This window comes from Coenobita brevimanus, chromosome 114, assembly GCF_032717465.1.
Source record: "Coenobita brevimanus isolate Jiangsu-jjx chromosome 114, ASM3271746v2, whole genome shotgun sequence".
In the NCBI taxonomy this organism is placed as follows: domain Eukaryota; kingdom Metazoa; phylum Arthropoda; class Malacostraca; order Decapoda; family Coenobitidae; genus Coenobita; species Coenobita brevimanus.
In genome coordinates, this window is record NC_137067.1 from 11856202 (window position 1) to 11882054 (window position 25853).

Sequence of the window (25853 nt, forward strand, 5' to 3'; positions counted from 1 at the left end):
CGTTTGCTCCGTTTGCTTCCAAATGTAGCCAGTCTTGGCTGTTTTGGAGGCGTCGTGCGTACTAGAGGACAGTGTTTCCAGTGAAGTAAATGGGATCCTATGGGGAGACAGCCCAGGTGCTTTACCCTGTGTTTCTAATATGCCTGAACTCACATCGTCACTGCTGGACTCACAGCTGCCTGTCGTGGTAGAACTGTTCAGTACAGCAGCCATCCTCAGAGCTCAGGTTATTGAAACATGGGTAGATTTGGTCCCTGGTAATGTGGAACAAAATTTCAAAGACTTGGCCCAATCGTATCGTAGAGAATGTAAGCAAGGATGACTCTTAGCTTCTGGAAAGTAGTAGGTTGTTGTTTGTCCTACTACTTCATTGTAACCTAGCTTCGTGTCTTAGATCCTGGGGAGTGTCTGTGGTGCCTGGAACGTTCTCTGGAAAGTCACAGATGTCAATCTTGCTCTGTCTGATGTGTGTTTGATCTCACTCCCATACATAATGTCAGCCTTTTATACGAACCTTCTCCTCTCATACTAATCTTCACTCGTACTCAACATACTCTCAAATTGCCACTCTTTCAAACTACTCTTACTCTCATACTGATTTTTAAAGACATTATCTCACTTCCATGGTGGTCTCACTGATCTCATTCTAACGCAGATCTCACTCACACTAACTCTTCTCATTCATACTAATATCACTCTCTCATATTTCCTAACACATCCCTATTCCTTCAGCCTTCTTACACCTACCCATACACTTTCCACCTCATCTTCACATACCATCCATCTCACTCACTCGCATCCCTTCTTACAAAATCTAAACACTAAAAATCACTTAGTATTCATCCATCAACAACTCTTCACCCTTTTTTCCACCTCTCATCCTGCATCCGCCCACTCTCATCCAAAATTCACTCTCGCTTTTATCATCACTTCATCCCCACACCACCGCACCCCTTCATCTTTTACTCACTTCCAGCATCCTTTCACTTTTATCCCTCACTTCCTTTCTGTCCTTCAATTTCCTATGCTTGCCCAAAACAAATCTCGCTCTTAACATACTTTTCTCTCGCATCCTCACACTTTCATTTTCCTCACTGCCCCAGTACATTTTCCCTTACTTTCCACACCTTTTTACCCTTGTTATTGTTTCTCTTCCATTTCCTAACAATTCCATCTCACTATCCCACCTTCTCACTGTGATTCATTTTCCACACTTTTCCACACTCTTCACACTTTTCCACACGTCTTCACGCACCAATTTTCACACTCTTGCAACACCCCTATCTCACTTTTTCCACACCTTTCTCGCACCTGCTCACTCACTTTCTCACGTCGGCACACTCACACACTCGGCACCCTCCCTCTCCTTCACCATCTCTCGTGTATGCAAATGAAGTTCTCCCCTTCTCACTCCTGTAACTCCCCGCCAAAACTGGAGAATAGCGGCTTTTCGTTTCTCACACGCTTTTCTACACTTTTTCATTTCTTCCGTCTTTATTTCCGAGGGCGTGAATATCTGTGTCGCCTGTTTCTCTGTGCTTATTTATATGGTAGCTGTTTTTATGCTCTCTCTGTCCTGTTCAAGATCCTGCTTTGTCCATCTACTAAGTGGAAATTGGAGTTCAGGTGATGATTACGATGATTTTGGCCATGTTTTCGTTGACTTTGGAGACTTCTGGAAATAGATTACCGTATGCTATTATTTAGCATATGACATTCTCCAATCATTCTATTCTTCCCTGTTTTTTCCTCGCTTCTGTTCTTCTTTCATTCCTTGTCCATTCCATCGTATCTCCTTATCTACAATACACTCACATATTAATCACCTTCCTGTCCCTTTCACCCATATCACCCATATACTCAATTTTTCTCACCGTCTTCTCTGTCATTCCTCCTCCTTTCATTATCTCTGTGCATTCTCTCATTCACCTTTCATTTTCACACACACACACACACACACACACACACACACATACTCTTCTTTCATATATTCTTATCTTCTCTTTTGTTTTTCCCCCTTCCATTCTCTGCTTATCCTTTCCTCCTTGCACAACCTCATAACCTTTCACACGCACCAACATCCTCTACCACCTCGTTACTTGTCATACCTTACACCTCATCTCCCTTCCCGCACATCTACTCGTATCATAACAACGCCTCATTTCCTCATATATACATCATACAAACCTGTGATATTTTACCATACACCTGTCACACATTTCATCTCATTTCATTTCATTTCTCACACATACAAAACCTCAGTCCTTTGTTATGCACTTATTACATCAAACATTTCACTCAGCCATGTATATACTTGTTAGGTCTCATTTCCTCCAGCACAAATCTTTCATTCAACACTCATTTCCTTACACACATTTATGAGTATGTGATATTTAGGTCTCCATCTGTTACACGTTTAATATAACTTCTTTTGTCATCCACTTCTCATAACAGTACCTCACTTCCTGCCATGCACCTGTTACACACACACACACACACACACAGTTTCCATAAGAGTCCATTCAATATTCATCTCGTTTTCTAAGCCAACCTTGCAGTCTTTAGGGTCTGACTTAGCTTGGAACAGGTTTCTCTCTCTCTCTCTCTCTCTCTGGTATGTGTGTGTGTGTGTGTGTGTGTAATTCACCGGGTCGGTCAGGATCACTTGATGGTCGTGATCGTCAGCTTTTTTTACCCTCCCGGAAGGGAGCTGAGAGCTCATATAGTCCGATCTAAGAGCAAGGCTGTGACCTTCACACACGCACACACCCGTCCCCTTGCTCAAGGGGGACAGTAACCACCCACTTCGTCAGTGAAACTTTTCGCAACCTGAGCGAGGCGCGAACTCCCGTCCACCAGTTGGCAAGCGAGAACGTTACCACTGCACCAGCGAGCGGTGTGTGTGTGTGTGTGTGTATGTAGCTGAAGTAATTAGGCCTCAGAGATGTTCATATCCATCTTCACTATTACGTACACCATAGCCTATATATATATATATATTTTTTTTTACATTTTTCCTCCTCTTAGTCTTGTACCCTCATTAAGAGCTCTTGACTTCCCATCGATCCTAGAAGCATTTTGAAATAGCCATTATATTTTGTTCCATAGTCTTTTATTATTATTATTATTATTATTATTATTATTATTATTATTGTTATTATTATTATTATTATTATTATTATTATTATTATTATTATTATGCGTCTCTCGATCTAGTGGTAGGGTACTGGAGTCGGGGTAAGCAACAGTGAAGAAACCCCAAAGGCCTTTTTTTTTTTGTGCCAAATACTAGGTGAGATTTAAGTTAGTTTCCTTGCCCTACATGTTCTTGAGTAAGGTAGCCCATCCTCAGGCCCTTAAGCACTAAAGGACCTAAAATGAGATTAATTATTAGCGTTCTCATTGTCTTTATTCACTACTGTCGCACAATCTTCGCCCTCTTAGGTAGTTATGTAGTTGTGTTATTTTCTGCCCCCTGTTTCTGCACACCTTCTCATTCTCCCAGCTTTTGCTTCCTTCAGTTATCTATGTATATCTGTGAGCAAGATAAGCCGCGTAATTTAGTGTGCTACATCTCTTGTTACTCGAGTTGGAATCAAGACCCCAGTGCAACCCGGAATTATCACACTCTCCCTCTCAAGTCTTCCTCTGCTCGGCCAATTGCTCTCCCAAACGCAGAATCATTCCTAATAACGAAAGCAAGCGGTGCTCGTATTTTCTCAGAGTTATCAAGGATTCGTTTCTCCTCATCTTCAAAGTGGCAAGTCGGCCGCGTATCAGGATTTAACAGCAGAAGGCGTGGCTCAATCGGTAGAGAGTTGGCCTGCAGTCCTAACGGACCCGGGTTCAAATCCCGCTGGGGCAGGGAACAGTTTAAGGATTTGAATTTCATAAATATCAGACTTTACTGTTCTACCAGAGACCCGCCGACATGTCGTAAAAATACCCCCGCTAATACCAACACACCAGTCCTGTATGAGACAGCCCTAGCATGTATTCAGTATGGACGGTGGGTGTTAGCGCCGAAATGGTGACATGTAGAGGTGTGCGGTACGTAGGAGGACTACTGGGCCTTGAAAGCAGGCTGTGAAGCCTATGCCCAGAGTCGGACACATAAAAAAAAAAAAAAACGGTTACCCACAATATTACCGGAAACTAAATGGTGTTTCATTCTCTTCCACAGCCACTTAATCTTCCCTCCAGCTCGCTTAACTGAACCAGGTCATTTGTTAAATGAAATTCACAACGGAGTTAAGACCAGGGTAGGATAGACTGACACAGAGTAGGACAGAAGACAGTGGTAATGGACAGTGGTATGGTGTAATTTAGGTGATTGTAAGGACAGGCGTTAATCTGTGAGCGTCCACCTTACACATTAAGCTGCAATAAGTGAGGATCGAACCCATTCCAGTGCCCTCTCCCTCCCCAACATGAGGTCTGTTAAGGAGTCACACCCAGCCACGCATCAGTCCACCCAAACACCCACACCAGCCTACCCAAACACCCACACCACCTATCCACAGCAGCCTACCCAAACACCCACACCACCTATCCACACCACCTACCCAAACACCCACACCACCTTCCCACACCACCTACTCAAATACCCAAACCAGCTTACCCAAACACCCACACCACCTACCCAAACACCCACACCACCTACCCAAACACCCACACCACCTACCCAAACACCCACACCAGCCTACCCAGACACTCACACCAGCGTAGTGCTCGGTCATCCATCTGTTGTTACTACCATTCTTGTTCTCTGTGCCATAGGGTGTTCGTGGCTCCTGATCCCTAGCGATTTATATTGCATACTACGCATACATATAATCTTTTGCCTATGTACTGTTGATCCTGACAGTTTGCACCACTAGGCTAGTGAACAAGAGAAGTATAAGTGTACAGTGCATGAGTAGGTGTTTTGAAAGCCAGGCAAAACATGACCCAAAATTCCACGATATTTCTCCATTTCAGAACCTCTCCCTGGTCACACTTACTCTTAGGCACTTCCGTAGTCGTCATCTATATTGCACATTGTATCCTCACTCAGTTTCGATTTTTTCCAATTCTCTAAACCCTTTCACCCCGAATATGTAATTTGTGTCTTACTTTTGCTGCTACCAGAGGTCTTTATTTAGCTTTTATTTTAGCGTTGAAAATTATACGTCGCCTTGATCAACCCATACACTGCTTGGCGATTTTTCTCACATTAAATATCATCAGAAACCAGCAAAAACACAGTTTGAAATACACCATGAAGAACTTAAATACGGTGTTGTACTTTTGATTGTCTTACTCTTTCATTCAGCCTAGTGAAACCTGTTTTTTGAGAAGGGATTTACTGGCTTGCTCTAGCCTCATCACTATCAGCAGGATAAAATCGTCTAGATATGGAAAGTTAAATACAAAAGACTTTTATGTTGTGAAGAAAATTATCCTTTGCCTGATAGAATTACCCAGCTGAATAAACTCACCATGTGTTTGTCTACATATAATTCCTTGGTTCTCCAGTACATGGTTATGGTACTCTAGATAAGTTTATAGGCACTGCTCAACTTTCCCTCATCTAAAAAAATTCGCCTTGTATGAGTCTTGATAAAATACCCAAGTGCTGTAATAGTAACGAATGGATTACAAAGGGTGTTAATCGCTATATTATCCGCTTAGGTGTTTTTTAATCCGCTAGAGACCTTGAATTTACATACACTTCAATCTAGTGCCATTATCCATGTACCTTGTTAAGTAATCCCAGGTACTAAAACTTGTACCTCAACCCCCCCCCCCTCAGTTCATTAAGTCTCATAAATATACACTTGGAACAATTTATCCTCCCCTGGAATAATGATTTGTTGTTTCCTTACACCTGCATCACCACCCCTGCCACCACCATAACCACACCACACCACACCACACCACACACACACACACACACACACACACACACACACACACACACACACACACACACACACACACACACACACACACACACACACACACACACACACACACACACACACACACACAAACACACACACACACACACACACACACACACACACACACACACACACACACACACACACACACACACACACACACACACACACACACACACACACACACACACACACACACACACCTCTTTGCTGGTAAGGCGAGCATGTAAGGTAAATATAATTGTCTGCTGGCACCAGAAATGAACCAGACGTGTTAGTATTAGTATATTCTCACCTTCACGCGATTACATTTTAATTGGGGGAAACCTCTTGCAGCATAGGGGTTGGAAACGATGTAGGCTGAACTCCTGGACTGCGAAATGTCTCCCCAAAGGTATTATAAAATCGCCAGGTGCTAGCAAAAATTAATCAATAAATGACCTATGACTAAAGGGTTACGAATACCCACCCAAACTCCTCCCAGGCTTACTGTGGAAATTCTGTGCCCACCTCATAAGAATATTTCACCGTTTAGATGTGCAAATACTTAATTGTTGGCAGCTTTTTACAGCTATGTGTACTTGACTCCTTCAGCCTGAGGACGTATTTAGTTGTACCTCTAGATTATTTTAGTGATGTTAATGAACGCCTTAAATAATGTAACCCTTTCAACTCCCCCGATCAGCAGTTTATAATGCCTTCAGTTACATAAATTTTTTGTAGGAGATTAATTATATCAGTAAGATGACGCAATACGATTGTGTATTTTTCCCTCTCCAACACCAGACGTTTTTCTTGCAGTGAAGGGATTAATGATCTCTATATATGTTCTCTATCGTTAGAAAAATCCCACATGAGTGCAGGCATAAATTGCTTGAAGAAAGCAACAGTAAAATGAAAATGGCAACAGATTTTTTTTCTTCACTGGGACTCCTAAGCGTAAAGGGGTAATTAGCACTGTATCTACTTCCCTCAACTTTTAAAAATCTGACGCGAGTGGCATAAGACTACCCCAAGAGAGCAACAGTAAATTAAATAGGTAAAGAATTAATTTTTTCCACCATGGATTCCTAAGCGTTCCGTAAGTAAAAACATTTCAGCGTTTGTAAGAATGGTGAATTGTTGGCCACTTTTAAAACACCGTATACTTAAGATTCCAAGGAAGCGTTTTTACCCATAATTTATGCAGTGCCACATTTTTTCCTTTACTCTCTACATTTTCCAAACTCCGAGGGATTCTTTTTGTGGTGGAGAGACCCTGGCTGCACCACCAATTGTGTAAATACAAAGGAAATATTAACACACTTTGTATATTTTTACCTGGAGTGTCATTAACCTCTATTCCATGAGCATATCTTTTGTGTTTTATTATTGTTAATATCAGATGTTTTTTCTTCAGTTGAGGAAAATCGTTCTATACTGAAGGGATTAATGAAAGCTGCTCTTAACACCCCCATTTCAGCATGTCTCTCCTAAGCGGGAAAAAAAGTAAGTTTTTTTCTTTTCTTTTTTATAACAGGACAGAGGAAGGAAAAACAATGAATTAAAAACATCTATACACAAGATTATAGGTTCCTTCATTCATAAAATAGACCAAGGAAGACAATCATATTCAGGTTGCTAATTTGTGGCTGTGCTCACCTGTATTACTGTCCGAGGATATTCGTTGCCATCTTTCCATATTAAGTTCAAGAAGTTAACACAGCCTTATGGTCCTGTCACAAAAAAAGGATGAAAAGGGTGTAAGTTTGTAGTATCGCCTTGTTCTACCCTTAAAATGCAGGAAATAGGTTGGCAAAGGAAGAAAACCTCAGCAAAGAAAATGGATACTGGCCCCAGGTGATGGCAGGTGGGCCAAGGTGAGCACGTGGCACTGGGCAGGGGATAAACAAGGTATGTGGGGCCAGACAGGTGACCCTATCTCAGGTGAGTCAGGATGATCGGCAGAAGGAATATCGGTGTGTACGGGTAATGGGTTGTGGCAGACATTATACCTACTGATTAACGCCACGGTGGTCATTAACACCTTTATTTCGGTAATCTCTCTTCAAAATTTTTTCTTGCTTCCCCGAGACGACTTTGTGTTATAGTTTAGCAAGACAATGAGTGTACATGAAAGCTGTTTATATCTAAACCCATCTGTTTGAAAATTATATCCTAAAGTGGATTTGGAAAGCATAAAATAACTCTAGCATAGTACTGTAGGTTTTAGAAGCTGCCTCATGAAAGATATGAATACCTAGAGCCTTTATTGCTGATGCAGAACAAGCTATTAACCTTCAGATGACTAGATGCCACTCTGGGTTGAATATAATTGGCTTGCGATAACACGAAAAACTAAAATTCCTGCTTTATCAGAGGGTATTTTGTGATGGGAAATGTGCCAATTAGTAGTAAGATCCAGGCCTGTAGCGGTATGATATCCAGTAGTTACACATCACTGCACGCTGCCCTCGTATATAATGTGAACGATCCCAGCCCTATAATCTACCACGGATGCATCACAGGTAACTCATAAACTCACAGGTAACTCATGAACTCACAGGTAACTCATAAATTCACAGGTAACTCATAAATTCACAGGTAACTCATAAACTCACAGGTAACTCATAAACTCACAGGTAACTCATAAACTCACAGGTAACCCATAAACTCACAGGTAACTCATAAACCACCAAGCAGCAGCCATGACTCCAGGTAAACTAGATGAGACGGATGGCAGTGCTTGTGTGTGGTTTGTGGCGAGAGCCAATGCTCGGTGTGACGACGTGGGGGCTCGGTTGGTTTGGTACAGGCAAACCTTATAAATCCTTGTTATAGGTAGCCTTTATGACGTTCTTTTTCACTGATAAATCTATAGTTATTTCCAGAAAGTCTTTGATAGTTCCATTGTTGATATATAGCAGGTTTGATAGTTTTCTGCAATAGTACTAAATGTATGGGCAGTAAATATGAAGAAACAGACTAACTACTGACTCCTGCACTATAATGCCATCTACCATCAATTTCCATTATTTCATTGTCTGTATTTTTGATCTACCTCTTCTTACTTTACCATGGCCTAAAATTGCAATCTTTCCATCCTGAATGCAGAGTTGTAAAGTAGACTAACATTGGAATATAATGCTAGTGAAAGGAGTTCAGTGGTAAAGATGTAGAGCCATAACATTGTCTTTGGGCCAAGGAAAGGTGAAAATGGTATAGTACTCACCATACCACTGTTTACTATCTGTGTCACCATCTGTCTCATATCTATCCCAGCTTCCTCTTATCCTTACCCTGAATTTCCTGTTTAGAAAGAGGTGAATTACAGCAATAATAAAAAAACAAACCTTATCATCTATGCCAAGTACTCATGGTAAGTGAGTTCTATTGATGTGTGTTGTGCCATAGGTGCCCTGCCCTGCCCTGCCCTGCATTGTCGTGCACTGCTCCGCCCTTTACTCTTTCCTTCCCCTGCCGCACCGTGAGATAATTTACTCGGCATTGGTGTCCATTTGCCGCGTCAGTCTCGGTTCAACTCAGTCACCATCACTCAGTTTGCTCTGATCAACGATATCATCTTGGCTCAGTTTAACCTGTTTTATCCTGTCTTGCGCAATGATTAAGATTTATCACTTATGTATTCCTTATTAGGCAACAACTTAGCACAGTACAGTTCTCCACCGAGGCATATTCTCCAACTTCCATCAATATTTTTTGCGTCCACTTTTGTTTTGCCCTCCCCTCCCCCGACTTTATGTAATCTGCGTCGCTGCGTTTCTGTACCCAATTGTGTCTTACAGAGCCTTCTTCTATCCTGTGATGCCATATTCTTAGCTACTTTGCCCACTTTCCTGATTAATTTGTCAGCTAGCAGATTCAATCCCATCCTCCCTAATTAATTAATTATTATTATTATTTTTTTTTTTAGCCTCATCACACCTGCCCTCCTTGGAAGTTTTGGAGGCAGTGTAATTATCTCACCTTTCCCTTTGTTCTTCTCTTTCCGTTTTTCACCATAGCTGCTCATACTACCCAAGTCCTCTATTATTTCACTGTCGCTTCTTACTCTGCTATCTTTTCCCTTAGCCACAAATATAACTGTGTACATAATCTATATCTCTTCCACAGCATTATTACTTTCATTCTACACTTGGTTAACTCTTGGCAATGTAGTCTGTATGTAATTCTTTGTACTAAATTACAGTGTTACCACGTCCTTCTAGATACCATGTCACCTTGTTTACTATCATCCCTACTTTGTCCACTCTTATTTATTAACACTTCTTCTTGGAGTTTGTGATGTATACCTGTGTTCTTGACATGATCCTTAAACAATGACTTTTCTGTTGCATTTTAAGTTTTAATTAGTTCATTGCAATGGCACACACACACACACACACACACACACACACACACACACACACACACACACACACACACACACACACACACACACACACACACACACACACACACACACACACACACACACACACACACATCAGCCTTCCCGTCCATTCCACCACATAATACCAGCAATTAGCCACATCAGATAAGTGCTACCCTCTCCCTAACTCATCATCCTGCCACACCCACCAAAACTCCAGCAGACACACGGCCCTCCACCCCACCACACATGCCTGGGCGCTAATATGCTGATGTGGAAGAGCAGTGGAGAGGTGGATAGGTGGTGATGGTGGAGGAGGGTGGGGAGGGAGAGCTGGGTAACAGGCAAGCGAATAAATTATGAGGTATATTATTTCAGGAGTAGCAAGCCCCTAGTATTGTTGAAAAGATAGGGGAGGGAGTCTGGAAGCAGTGTTTTGGAAGCGATAAACCTGGAAATTTAATTAAACCTGGTAAGCAAACAGGTGACAGGACTTGGGAATGGTAAAACCTGGGAATGGTTGCAAAGATGAGATGATGATAGGAAAGAGGGTAATTTGGGATAGTTAGGGATCTACTTAAACATCAAAAGTGGATTATTTGTAAGAGACATATAATGGGAATTGGGTGACGACCAGAACGATGAGACGAGAGCCTGAGCACGGCGAGAATGTAGACGATTTGTGGAGATAGACGAACCGGGGTTTGATAAGTTTGAAGTGGGAGAGGCGAGAGGCAAACCTGTTAATAACGAGAGTGAACCTGATGGAACTGCATGATAAAGTGAAGCAGGTGAGATGGATAGTGGATACTTGGATACTGTGTTATCTACGAGGAGGAGGAGGGGAAGGTAGTGGTGTTGGAAAGTATTAGGATTTACAGCGTGGAGAATGATAGGGAAGGAAGGCTGAGTAGGCAGGAGGTTAAGTATTAGGATTTACAGCGTGGAGAATGATAGGGAAGGAAGGCAGAGTAGGTAGGAGGTTAAGTATTAGGATTAACAGCGTGGAGAATGATAGGGAAGGAAGGCAGAGTAGGTAGGAGGTTAAGTATTAGGATTAACAGCGTGGAGAATGATAGGGAAGGAAGACTGAGTACGTAGGAGATTAACTACTAGGATTAACAGCGTGGAGAATGATCGGGAAGGAAGGCAGAGTAGGTAGGGGGTTAAGTATTAGGATTTACAGCGTGGAGAATGATAGGGAAGGAAGGCAGAGTAGGTAGGAGGTTAAGTATTAGGATTTACAGCGTGGAGAATGATAGGGAAGGAAGGCTGAGTAGATAAGAGATTAAGCTTAATGTATCGTACTGCAGGGCAAAAATAATGGGTGATTGGTTTATGGTGATTGATGTGTTGGGAAAAGGTGATTGTGAGAAAATGGAATATGAAGGAGAATGGCTGGTAGTGAGGTGGATACGTGAAAAGGGTTGTAGTAAAATGGAATTAAACCCTTCAGCCCGACGACGTATTTTTCTTTTGAGCCTAACACAAGCCAATTTCATTCAGTTTTGAGAGGAGGAGCTTAAGCTGTGAAGGAGCTAATGAAGGCTGTGTGAAACTTGCAACTGAAGAGAGGTGACGAGTACAGTGTTTTTTAGCAGCTTAAGTGCGTGCTGGTGGAGAGGGGTAACTGTGAGAAAATTATAAGTGTGAGATGTTGAAGACGTGATTGGCAGTCATTTGGTAATTTAATCTTGTTACCTCAACTACGATACCCCTGAAGCCAGCGTGAGTTCGACCCAAGGGAGGAGGGGCATTGTGTAAAAATCTTGAGCATATACCAAGAAAACTGAGCTCCTTTATCACCATGACATTGATTGCCTTATTGCTATCCTCTAAACGTTTTATTTGATTATTTAACACATATTTTTTAACTGGGGGGGGGGTAAAATAGAGCCTTCAAAACACTTCCACCACCATGAGGGCTTCCTAAGATAGATATAAGACTGTGATGGAAGGAAGAAAGTGAGAAGGACTTCCCAGGCAGGAAGAGGTTGAAGACAAGTACGAGGGTGAGACGGACTAATATTTTGTTTGAGGTGTGTGTGTGTGTGTGTGTGTGTGTGTCTGTCTGTGTGTCTGTCTGTCTGTCTGTCTGTCTGTCTCTCTCTCTCTCTCTCTCTCTCTCTGCCAGCCACACCAGAATCACAGGGAAGACTAATAATGTGGAAACTGCCTATTTGCTCCACAGGATAATAAAGTAGCAGAAAGGGGACTACATGTGGACAGTGAGACTGGGTGAGAGAGAGAGAGAGAGAGAGAGAGAGAGAGAGAGAGAGAGAGAGAGAGAGAGAGAGAGAGAGAGAGACCGGGTAGAGGAGATTCACCCACGAACGATAAACAGCCATGAGATACACAAACAGCAATGGACAGGGACTTGGTTGGTGTCAAATTCGGCCATAGTTGTTGGGGGAAGGGTTATAAAACTGTCCTTTTACCAAGTGACCTGGGTTCGTATCCTCTTAAAGAAAACTCCCTAACACCTCTTCCATAGCGATTAATTTTTGGATACGACTAGCCACTATCAATTTGTATTTTATGTATGCTATGTATGGTGATATTTGAAAGATTTAAGTGACATAGAAGACGATACTTAGGGGTAATAAACAGAATAAATCGGTCAGGAAGATGTGTAAGGGAGCTTCCACAATCGACGTGGATAGTGGCTCAGTACCCATCATAAAACACCAACACAATACCACAGCACCAGATTTACTGTGATATCCCTCATGTAACACACAAGGTATGGTGAGTGGTAATGTTTGAATGTTTAGTGATTTATATGGGTTGGTCCTTGTCTACCTTGAGTTGGTTGTATAGTAATAACACACACACACACACACACACACACACACACACACACACACACACACACACACACACACACACACACACACACAACGAAATAAATAAAGCAAAAAGGGCAGTTCAGGTGCCCGTAACTTGACTATAATCAGTGTTGGTCGACCCAGCTCACCATTACCCCGTCAGACAGTTCATATTGGTTTTTAGACAGTGGTATTGCAACCTAGTGAATTTCTGGAGCCTTCCTATACTCCGTTCACTCTAATTTGGCCTAAAATGAATATCACTTCATCGTGCATGCTGGGTTGGAACAAGAAATTAACACTAGAATATGGTACAGATCAAGAAAGTGTTATAGAAAAGATATTGTCTTTCTGCTAGTGAGCTACGGGAAATTAGCTGCAAATTTACGATAATCTCTTTGGTTAAAATGGACGATCTGTAATTGGATAACAGGCCAGTGAGAGAAGGGGAGATAAGAGTGATAATGCGAGTCTCAGCACAGAAAATGGGGGAGGGAAGGTTGGGTAGTGGGGTGAAATGCATGTAAATGGTGAGCAGGAGAGATGACACCTACCCACACAGAGAGAGGGAGAGAGAGAGAAAGAGAGAGAGGGAGAGAGGGAGGGGGAGGGAGGAAGCAAGACGGCCAGAGAAAGTGGAGGCGTGAGTAAGGCATCCACTTAACTTGACAGGCCATATACAGAATGTCCTTCCTCACCCACTCTGCATATCCTTTCCCTTAGCTGTAAGAGAGGTTGGCCTCCTGAAGAGCGACGCCTGATGAAAGCTTTCCCCCATGGTAATTCCCCTGAACTAAAGAAACATGGTGCCTGGCCTAATATAGGTCTCTCTGCCTCAGCCCCGGGAGGCAATAGGTGAAGAACTCAAGCCAATTAATGTTAACCGCAAATCCCACATTACCCCATCAAGGTGTAAGGACGCGAGTTTAAAGTACTGTTGACCAGAACATTTAAGAGTATGACCATCCTACTTCCACTGATGACATGATCGTGAAATAACAAACCATCACTTTGGGGTACCAGTCGATCCTGACGATTACACAGGCGTCCATGGAGTGATGTGGTCGAACTGGAAGCAACATTTGATATGGAAAGGCTGACACACACTGATAGAAGTGAAAGGAGTGTGTCCAGAGCTTAGGGTCGTATTGGGGAGGATTTTTGCGATATCACTTGCTAATCCCTTCCCAGCCTCACCTTACCTTTATACTAAGATGGATGGAGACAGCAGGGGGACTCAGCCTTCAGGTAACACGATTGTAACTGGATTTTCTCTCCCAATTGATGCACTTTTATATCCTGCAAGTTGATAGCACCAGCGTCAAGATGATTCTCTCTCTCTCTCTCTCTCTCTCTCTCTCTCTCTCTCTCTCTCATGATGTACAGAGGAGAGAGAGAGAGAAAGAGAGAGAGAGAACCGGAAAGTAATGAACAGTGGCTATAACCATAGAAATTGGAGGGTAGATAGACAGGTGAGCAATAGATGGATAAACACAGAAATATACAGAAAAGAGAGTAAGAGAAAGTAAGGGAATTGTATATAGGAGAGTTAGTGTTGGGGTTGAAATAAAGAATTACATTTAATACTTTTGTTACTGGGTTTACCTGTGCCTTTGGTGATTTATATGGTCTGTGTTGTACCATCATGTTCTTTGTGGATGCCAGGAAAGCTCTATGTTGTTTTGGAAAGCGTGTGAAAAAGCTCTGGTAACTCTCTTTGTTATACCATTATGGTCTTTGTAGATGCCAGGAAAGCTCTACGTTGTTTTGGAAAGCGTGTGAAAAAGCTCTGGTAACTCTTTCCCTCAGTGGATTAAATATGAACAGTAGTAGTCCGTATCATTTACCAACCCTGGCTATAGACTACTTAATCCATTCCTAAGGCCCACCGTTCCCTTACCTGCAACAAATTAATGGCTCCCTCGCCTTATGTCACCACTTAGGCAATAATACTCACCATCCATGCAGAAATCTTTGTGTATCCAACTTTTGGCATACAGTATTACGTCCATTCTCAAGGTTTAACACTTCTATTCACAACAGTTTATATTTTCACTGCTCGTACGGGGATGTTTTCGTGACATATCGGTGGGTTGTATGTCGATTCAGCGAAAATCAAAACCGTAAGCAGTTCCCTCTCCTTATCTAGAATCCATCTTGCTTCTTCCCAATCAGTAGTTTAGCTCCAACACACTGCTCTGCCACCTAACAACCCTTTCGATAATAACAAAACTTATTGAGATCTTGATAAACAAACCTGTCAGCCTAAAACGATTCTAATCCTTTTTATATGATAGCTTCGTCACAGTTTTATTCCTGATACTTTCCTAAAATTATATTCAGTTTACGAGAGACTTTTCGAGTTGGACTGGTTAGATAGCAGCATTTATTTAAGAGGTCTCTCAAAACTAAGAAAAAATAGCTGAAGGAAACACGATGATTTAAAAAGGCGTGAGTTTGGTGAAAGGTTTAAAGGTCTGGAAGCTCGTTTCGGTAACTCAGAACCACGGATGTGTAAAGGGAATAATTGCCAGCAACTGGAGAGCGAGAGACTGACGAGGAGAGTGTATGTGAGTAAGGTGGAGGGGGGAGAGGGAGGGGGAGGCCAAGGATGAGATGGAGGGATGGAGTGGAGAGGTATGTGAGAGAGGGGGGTGTGAGCTGGGAGCAGGGCAGTAAAATGGTGGGGGGACAGGGCGACATGGAGGCGATTTGTTTGTGGCCACCCCTTACGGGATTAAGGCGTCTGGCAATAGATAGATAGATGGATGGATACTGTAGATAGCTGTACTCTCACAACCTGAACGATATTTTTCCCTGAGTTTCCGTCCGTCTCGTAATTGTAGCAAAAAGAAGAAGTGTATATGATGAACCAATTTATTTATTGAATAACAAGACAGTTACAGTTACGGTTTTCAATATGGATCCAGTTCAACACGATAAGTAAAGATACCGTGAGTCATGACCACCGAAACACAGTGACTCAATTTACTCAGTCCAGTCAACGTTTTCAAAATTTTGCGAAGTGGTTTCATACTGGATTTTTTAATAAGTAGACTGATATTACCCGCACCTTTACAATACACGATGTCAAGGCTCTTCTTCCTGTTATTATTATTTATTTGTTTATTTATACATTTTGAAGCATCGCAGGAATGTAAAGACATGTTCATTGACTTTTCCTCACTGTCCGGAACCAGAGGGCGAAGATGAAAAAAAGAACGCAAGCATGATTTTTGCCAATATAAAGACTGCTACTTACCGTACACCTCAGTTAGCGTTCTCATATTATTATCGACACCATATTATTACTGACACCATCTCACCACACAATTTTCACCCACAGGTCTTGATATCTTTAAGTATGTTGAATTCTGCAGCAATTATTATCACAGTCTTTATCATACCTTTCTCTACACATTCCAGCTTATTGCTGTTTTTTTTTTTTTCCATTAGCATCTGTGATCAAGTAGGAGTAAAGTGGACTCCTGATCAAAAGACGCGAGACTGATTCCACACTTGGGTAGGGAATAATTTCATTTTTTCAGAAGTTTTAATCACTCAAGACCCACCGACCCGCCACAAAAACATCTTCGCTAGTACGATGGCGCCTGGCGACTCAGACAAACCAGCTTCTTTGTGTTTTGGTACGGACAGTAAGTATTAGCGTCCAAGTGGTGACATGTGTAGCCGTATGGCGTGATCTACTTCGTGCAGGAGGAAGGTTGGGCCTCAGAAGCCATCACACAATACAGGTTTCAACCACTCTCACTAAAAATTTTCCTTGCTTTCATTTTCTCAGCCTGCCTATCAAGCTTTCTTTTTCAGTCTTCCTCACAGCTTCTTACACATACTAATTTGTTGTTGCTTTCTACCTGTCTGTCCGTTAATGCACTCCATCATTGTCGTCACTTATAAAATTTCTTTTTACACGATCCACCTACTTATTTTTCAACCATTATCAAGTGTCCTTTCGTCCATATAATCTAGCATTATCATTGCCACTCACATCATCACTGATTTTATCCTCTTCACTGGCTTTTTCACACAGAGAGTCATTGCATTACCAGCGTCACATTATTGCACCTTCCATTGCCCTCATCATTATTACTGTACAAGTCCATTAACCTTTCCCATCCCCATAATCATCATGCAACTCATCCTATACCCATTGCCTTCCCTCCCTTTATTACTGCAACGAAACCCCTGCAGGTTCTTTTGTCCAGGCCACCCCTCACAGGATGCGGCATCAAGCAATGGATAGATAGATACATGCTGTTCCACAGGGGCAAGGTGCATTTTTCATCCCTGTCTTGTTTCACAGATTACCAGCCTGATTCTCATTGGCTTAGATTATGCCTCTTCCTTTACGATTTATTTTACTTATTATACTCGAACCTGTTGGCCTATATCATCGTGTATGTGGGTATACCAACTATATAGATATCAAATAAAGAAATAACGCACAGGAATATACTATGTTGTAATATGTCAAGTAAATCCCGGATAAAGATGTATGAAGTTTGCAGTGCCAGGGTGAACGCGGTTTGCTATCATTATCCACGCCAGCATCCTTCTCTTATCACCCATCCTACTCTAATTACTAACTCCCTGTCCCCAGCATTACTCCCCCAACCTTATCAGTGCCAGGATCAGTTGTACGGGTACCTATCTTTTCCCTTCCCAGCCTCTCTCCTTCACCTCTCTGTCTCTCCCACCACCACAGTCCTACCACAGCTCTCCCCACCCACCAGCATCCCTTGCCACCTTTCATAACCTGAGTCTCACCATCATCATTGTCGCTTCCACCTTGCCCACCGTCACTTTTCGTCGTTATGAGTTGTCCAGTATTTTCATTAACATAGATTTTCTAGCACCGTTTCGTCGATTATTTTATTTTTCATATTATATCCTAAGCTCTGTTTTGTTCATTATTTAACTCACATCGACAGTCCTACAGTGCTACAAATCTTTCAAGTCAGCGAGAACACGACGGGATGAACCAAATTTTGTTGCTTTGACACGTTCACTGTCCCCTTCTCGAGTTAAAGGCTTCTTGAGGAAGTGATAAAAATTATGAACGTCGTAATCGGCATCTCCATCACAGCCCCTGCAATACAACCCAGTCTCCATCACAAACCCTTCAATACAACCCAGTCCAGTCTCCATCACAAACCCTGCAATACAACCCAGTCCAGTCTTCATCACAGCCCCTGCAATACAACTCAGTCCAGTGGCAATATGGGGCATTGTGGGACTCAGTGAAGCAGCACTAGTATATCGGCCAGCGTTTATCAGGTGTGTGTACCCAAGTGATTAATGATGTTTAATAATGAGTTTACCTGCCTGCCTGCCACAGGGAAGGAGAGGGAGGGAGAGAAAAAGAAAGTTACCTGATCCTTAGTGTGTATTTCTCATCTCGTGTGTGATTAATTTTTGAAGATTTGGGGTTGTGTGTGTGTGTGTGTGTGGGGAGAGAGAGAGAGAGAGAGAGAGAGAGAGAGAGAGAGAGAGAGAGCACACGTGGGAAAATGTGTGCATGAGCGTGTGCGAGTGTCTGTGCGTGGATGTGCGTGCATAAATAGGTGATATATTTGTATGGAAGGCCCTCAGGAATGGGTGTGGTATGCAGAGACAGTTGAGCGGGTTGTGGGCTGGGATGATGATGGGTGGTGGGGTGTGCCGAGGGTGTCGTAGGTATGCCGGTGAGGTGCAGGTCAAAGGTGAAAAAGCAAAAGCTGGGTGGGATGGGCAGAAAGGAGTGGGTGGGATGAGCTAAAATTGTGGTGGTGGTGAGGTAGACAGAGATAAGTACACCTCTTTAAAATTTGGGTTGTATGAAGGGGATCGTTGGTGGTTGGAAGCTGTGAGTAACAGATTTACTTTGGTATTTTTGTGTGTGGATGAGGGAAAAAATAAGTGGGTTGGGTCAGAGTAACTGATGGCATGACGGCTGGGATGAAGTAGGGCACAGACATTAGTCTTTGAAGATGGGTATTGTAGGTTGACCTGTTTAGACGTACTGATGGTCAAATGCAGCATTTTCTCCGGCTGAAAGAAATCATTAAAAACAAGAATACCAAGAACTAGGAATTAAGCACGTGACGCTCTCATATGAAAGTAAAAAATATGGTTGTAAATTGTAACTACAATTATACGTGCGAGTGACTCACCGCAGTGGTGCAGGTAACACAAGTCTCTGGACAGACATTCCTGCGTCCACACCAGCACGTCTGAGTGCGTGTGTGGTGGTCAGGAGTCATTAGGTACGTACCTGTCGTTACCGCCTGTCATTGATGCCACTTAGATAAGATGGTCATTTTTATTTTAGTTTTGATGTCTCCAGACGATATTATTCAGCTGACGGGAGATTTTTCGAAATAGAGGTATTACCTTTTACCACCATTAAGTACTCCAGTAAGAAACATCATTCATGGCTAACATTAAAATCTACAGGTTTCAAAAATAAAATATTAGTCACGTCTTCTCACTGAACGGTTTAGGAGATACCGTAAGAAATATGGTTAATTCCCAAATTTGATGATAGGCTGGATCATTTTCAGTTACTGATTTTTTTATGTAGCTGATTCTGGGCATATGGTGAATGACAGTTGTTTTCTGTGACCTTTTAGTCCATCTATACGCATCACATGGCGTTACAAACATTATATCACCAGTTTGGCTATAATATCCTTAGTCCATACTGAATACACGCCAGGTTTGTCTCATTCAGTACTGCTGTGATTGTTTTTTTTTTTGTTTTTCTTGTTTTTTTTGCGAGATATTGGTGGGTCTTACGGATTTGAGTCGGTTTGTATCAAAATTCAGACTCTCAAGACTGTTCACCTTGGCTCAGCTCCTAGTCCTTCCAGTCTGTGGTCCACTATTTTACTGCTCGGCCACCACCAGCCTTGCCTAGGCTACCACTCCATAGCACAGTTATAACGTGGTAAAGTGTCAGGGCACATATTTTCATCTCCGTATTTCAGACGCAGCCTTCATTAAAAATTTGGGACTAATTCACACTTTAGCGCAGGAAATGTTAACTGTTTTGTATAATGATGCCTGTTGTTTCATTCTTGCTCTTTTCAGATAATTTTATTCAGAAGAAGAAATTATCAAAAATGGGGAATTAAATAGCTATCAGAACCCATTCGGTGCATGAAATCTTTGGCAGAATAATTGTCTCTATATTAAGAAGTATATAAAAATTTGCGTCATCGGACAGCACTGAAGAATTAGACTGTGCCAAAAACACTTGTTACGGGTAGGAAGTTGGCGTTCCTTTTCGTTATTATTCAGAATAGAAAGAGGTACAGCCATAAGCAAACGTTCATCGACAGTCCTCTTCCAGTATGTGTCTTGCCTTCAGTCTTTTTCATTCCTGATCAAATGACATAATATTTTTCCATCACAAACTCTTGTGGTTTCCCTCACATTCCTGTCATATTAAAATAGTTCCTGTAACGCCTTCCATTGCCATGGCGAACAGAGAAGTGTCGGTGACTTTTTGGTCGTGGGTGCACCTGTTCAGGTTCCACTGGGACCTTTGGAACATAATTATCAGCTTCCCCCTGTTAACAGTACCAGCTGTGTGGAAACAATCTGAATATTTTGGAATACACACATTACTTAGAATGAGAGCTTCCCGTAGACACGACAGAGAACGTGTGGTGCTGTAGGAATCCTGAGGTTTAATAAAACATTAATTTTGTTAATGATGCCTGAGATGATTATAGCATCATCTTGACGTTCATATGCTGTATTAACTATTTGTTATGAATTAGTTAGGAAATTGCACAAACAGGCAATGTATGACATCCTTATCGAAGCAAGACTGTCAAAATGGGGTTGGATCATCAGATATTTTGCATCAAGGTCTATTCATCGTCTTTGGTGTCGGATTATTTTGCGCAAAATGGGCACCCACACGTTCTTAATCGAGTGTATTATAATACCCAAAATTTCGTTGACACTTTCCTGTTGTCTGTGGGGATGGACGGTGTTACATGAAATACTTTTCTATCGTAGCAGTGCGAGGCGGACAACAAAAGCAAGAAAAATAGTAAGAAAATTACTCACGTTCGGAGATAAAATATAAGGAATAAGAACGTCAAGGCACAATGATGGTACAGGATTGCCGGCGAGGTTTTGCTCGTGAATGAACGTCGCAAAATTTTCTCCTACCACCGCCACCACCACGAATGCCACCACAGACTCTCCATCCATTACCACAACTGCCACAATCACTCCCACAACCATTATCTGCTCCACCGCAACTGGCAAACAAACACATCAGACCGCCCTTCCATCATACTCCCTGTATTCTTATTGTGATGAAGCGGATGTCTGGGGAGAGATAATGCTTCAGGTTTTCTACACATACAGAAGAAATGAGGAGGAACAAAAGCTTACGGGAAAAGAAAAAGAGAAGCAGTAGCGAGCAAAATTAACATGAATCGTAAATGTAATTATGTTCGCAACAGTTTGGTGAGACGATATTGTGTGTGATTAGTTTGTCCTATTTTTCTTTCTTCCAGACATGTGAGTTTAGATCTATTACTTCATTTCTTCACCACTTTATTTCAGCCGAGTTACAAATGGTCCACTGCCCCAAGACGCTGTCCAGTATTTTCAGTCTAGACCCATTGATTTTTCTCTCTCTCTTTTACGGGGTCAAAAGTCAGACCATGCAAGCACATTTAGCTAAACAGAGAAGCATGAATCCGTAGTTAGCCAACTTTCGCGAGGAGAGGAAAAAGTAATCACCTGAGTGCTGCAGATGTGTGTGTGTGTGTGTGTGTGTGTGTGTGTGTGTGTGTGTGTGTGTGTGTGTGTGTGTGTGTGTGTGTGTGTGTGTGTGTGTGTGTGTCACCAGCAGTCACATACTCTGCCAGTCCTAACAACAGTCACATACTCTGCCAATCTCACCAACAGTCACATACTCTGCCAGTCTCACCCACAGTCACATACTCTGCCAGTCTCATCCACAGTCACATACTCTGCCAGTCTCACCACCAGTCACACACTCTGCCAGTTTCACCAGCAGTCACATACTCTGCCAGTCCTAACAACAGTCACATACTCTGCCAATCTCACCAACAGTCACATACTCTGCCAGTCTCACCCACAGTCACATACTCTGCCAGTCTCACCCACAGTCACATACTCTGCCAGTCTCACCCACAGTCACATACTCTGACAGTCTCACCCACAGTCACATACTCTGACAGTCTCACCCACAGTCACATACTCTGCCAGTCTCACCCACAGTCACATACTCTGCCAGTCTCACCACCAGTCACACACTCTGCCAGTTTCACCACCAGTCACATACTCTGCCAGTCTCACTATGTCACATACTCTGCCAGTTTCACTACCAGTCACATACTCTGCCAGTTTCACCACCAGTCACATACTCTGCCAGTCTCACTAAGTCACATACTTTGCCAGTTTCACTACCAGTCACATACTTTGCCAGTCTCACTATGTCACATACCTGTACTCCGCCAGTGTCACCAACAGTCACGTACTTTGTCAGTGTCACCAGCAGTCACATACGCTGCCTGTCTCACCAACAGTCACAACCGCTGCCAGTCTCACCATCAGCATACTCTGCCAGTCTCACCACCAGTCACATATCAGTGCATTCCCTCTCATTACCTTCAAACTCCCTCTCATCTTGCCACCATCCTTTTGCCTCACCCACATTTTCGGTCTCCCTCTTCCCTCACTAACCTTACACCTGTTCGCCTCATTCAATGTTTAACACCGCACTTCCCAGGGAGATAATGACCCCAATCATATACCTGAAATCGCAAAAATTGTCCTAATTAGCCACTGTAATTAAGCACATTATCGTCTTATGATTGGCCTCATTATGCCTCGGTATTTGACTGTACCTTATACCGCCCCCATCTGGCACCACTAAATGTCTACTTATTATTTCAATTGTATTCTTCCATGTACGTATTGATTTCTAAATTCTGTAATTGAATAAATGGTAAGAAATCTCATGAAAACCGGTCTTAAGGCAAAATCTTTGAGGTGTGTTCTGACAAGAAAGTGCGCGACAGAGAGAGAGAGAGAGAGAGAGAGAGAGAGAGAGAGAGAGAGAGAGAGAGAGAGAGAGAATGGGAGGGGGGGATGGAGGGAGGAAGGAAGGAGAGGGAGTGGGAGACGAGGGGAAAGAGGAGGAGGTGGAGAAAGGGAGATGGGGGGATATGGGATGAGGGAAGGAAGACGTTTGTTGGGAAGGGAAGAAGGTCAAAGAATCACGGTGCAATATTGGTGAGTGAAATTAGTGGTTTGTTAGGTGAGGAAAACTGCTAATTGAAAAGGTGTAGCAGGAAAGACAGAAACAATGCTGAGTTCAGATGCTTGTAACGTCTTTTATATAAGAAATTAACTCGTTTAATGTGTGTGTGTGTGTGTGTGTGTGTGTGTGTGTGTGTGTGTGTGTGTGTGTTTGAGAGGAAATAAAACAAGTGTAGGTAGCAGCTTGGGTGTAATAAATACTTGTTTATAGTAAAGGTTAATACTGAAGAGTTGGTGTAAGGTAAACAGTGACCCAGTGCAGATGATTGATGACACATTTATGGAAGTGAACAGAACGTTGTCTGCAATTTATATGAATCCGATGGACACATGTCAAAGCAAACAATGACGCTGTGACAAGGATACATGGAACAGCAGGTGGATTGTTTACTGTATGTAGCACTGAGCACTGGAAGCCGTGACAAGACACTGCATTACCCGCTTCACTGCGGTTACCTCTCTCTCTCTCTCTCTCTCTCTCTCTCTCTCTCTCACACACACACACACACACACACACACACACACATATATATAAGAGGTTATACTACTTTGAAAGACAAGTGTACTAAGTAGAGTTAGCGTACGCCTCATAGTTTTACGTTAACAAAAATAATGACAATTAGAACAATGACAACGTAAAGTAATTTCTTAACAACAGCGTTGTATACACATTAAAGACAAACGTATGGCAAGTGTGCATTTCCCCCCCCCCCATACCTGGGAAATTTATTGCAGCTGTATTTGCTTTATAATATGAGAGAGGTATCAGACATTGACTCATGTAAATGACGGCACAAAGAATTACATTCTCATTTCAGATGTTGTTACAGTATTACCACCAAGGCAACAAAGAAAAATGTAAATCGAGACGAAAAATATTAAATCCGTCCCAACTTGGATTCTCATCCACTAATGATCAGTTCCCAGGTGTAACCAATATTTGTTTTCGTAAGAGAGACAAGAAAAGGAGAGCTTAGAAGCTTTCCATGTCTCGTACTATTTGCAGAAATAAATCACTGGTAGTCTCTTATCTATCTATAGACAGGCGCCATAGTCCCATAAGGGGTGGCCGTTTGTCTTGGAGTTGGTTGTTACGGGGAGAGGCACTAACCTTTCGCCAACACACTTCTTAACACGCAGGGAACACGTATGGGTTGGTTATACGGTTACCACCCAGCGTTGTAAATGGTTTCTGGCTTACAGGAAACCATTAGGCATGTCACCCAATGTAAAGCCATCAGAAAAGGAAAGAAGAGTAAAATGAAGTGACAGGAAAGATGGGAGAAACGGAAAAGAGGAGGGCAGACACAGAAAAAGAATGATACAGGTAGAGGAAGAAGTATATCAAGTGATAGACAGGGAAGTAAAGGGTAGTTTGTTTGTAAATCGGGTCCTTGAACCACTGCTACAAGACTGTGGTTGAGGGTGGCGGTAACAATTAATCTCTTTACACCAGTTTCGAGGCGTAGAAAAACCTAAGGCAAGTTAGGCTACTTTAGTCTTCTGTATATAAATGAAGTTGCTAGAAACCATGGCAACGCTTACATGATAGAAAACCCTCCGGTCTGATCAAACCTTGGGTCTGATCCATGACACTGTATCACTCGGCCGTCTCCGACCCATGTCTTCTGCACCATGCCAGCAGGGCAAGGAATGATCAAACTAGCCAAGAGAGTTGAAAAATCACCATCCTTAAACTGATCCTTAAATAATGACCACTAGACGTGTACGGTGTAGGGGCCTACGGGGAAGATGGATGTGGGGGAGGGGGGACAAGCTTCTGATATACCCCTACTAATAATGAGCCAGACTCTGATTCAATCACATTAAAAGTCTGAGGAGATTTTCTTCCTCTAGCATATTACTTTACATGGCTTAGTGGCAAAATCAGCAATACTAAGGCACTACATTCTAGCCACAGCACTTTATTAGTGATATCTTTTATTCCCACTCGGGATTCAAGATGGTAAATGGCAGTTTAATTAACAGGCAAAGTTGAATTGGGTAAAGTATAGCTTAAGCGACCACATCATAGGCGATCCATATACCAGTGTCAGACTTGTAAGGTGTATGGGTCTATGGGTAGGATGGACGAGGGGAGGGTGGAGATAGAAGGGGACATGCTTCTGCTCTGCCCCCGCCAAGCCCCACCATTGTCCACAGCCAGGGGGGTCAAGTAAGATCACCAGCACTGATAAACTGCCGTCTTACCCAACACCACCAATGACCACTACCTCCCAGTCCCTTCACCCTTTTTACCTCACTTAAGGCTGGTACAACTCAGGACGATTTTTACTCACCTGAGAGTGAATAAGCTTTGTGAGGCTAGTACTGTTAATATAGGATACCATTAACCTTTACACGGTCTTTTTTTTTTTATTGTATTCCAGC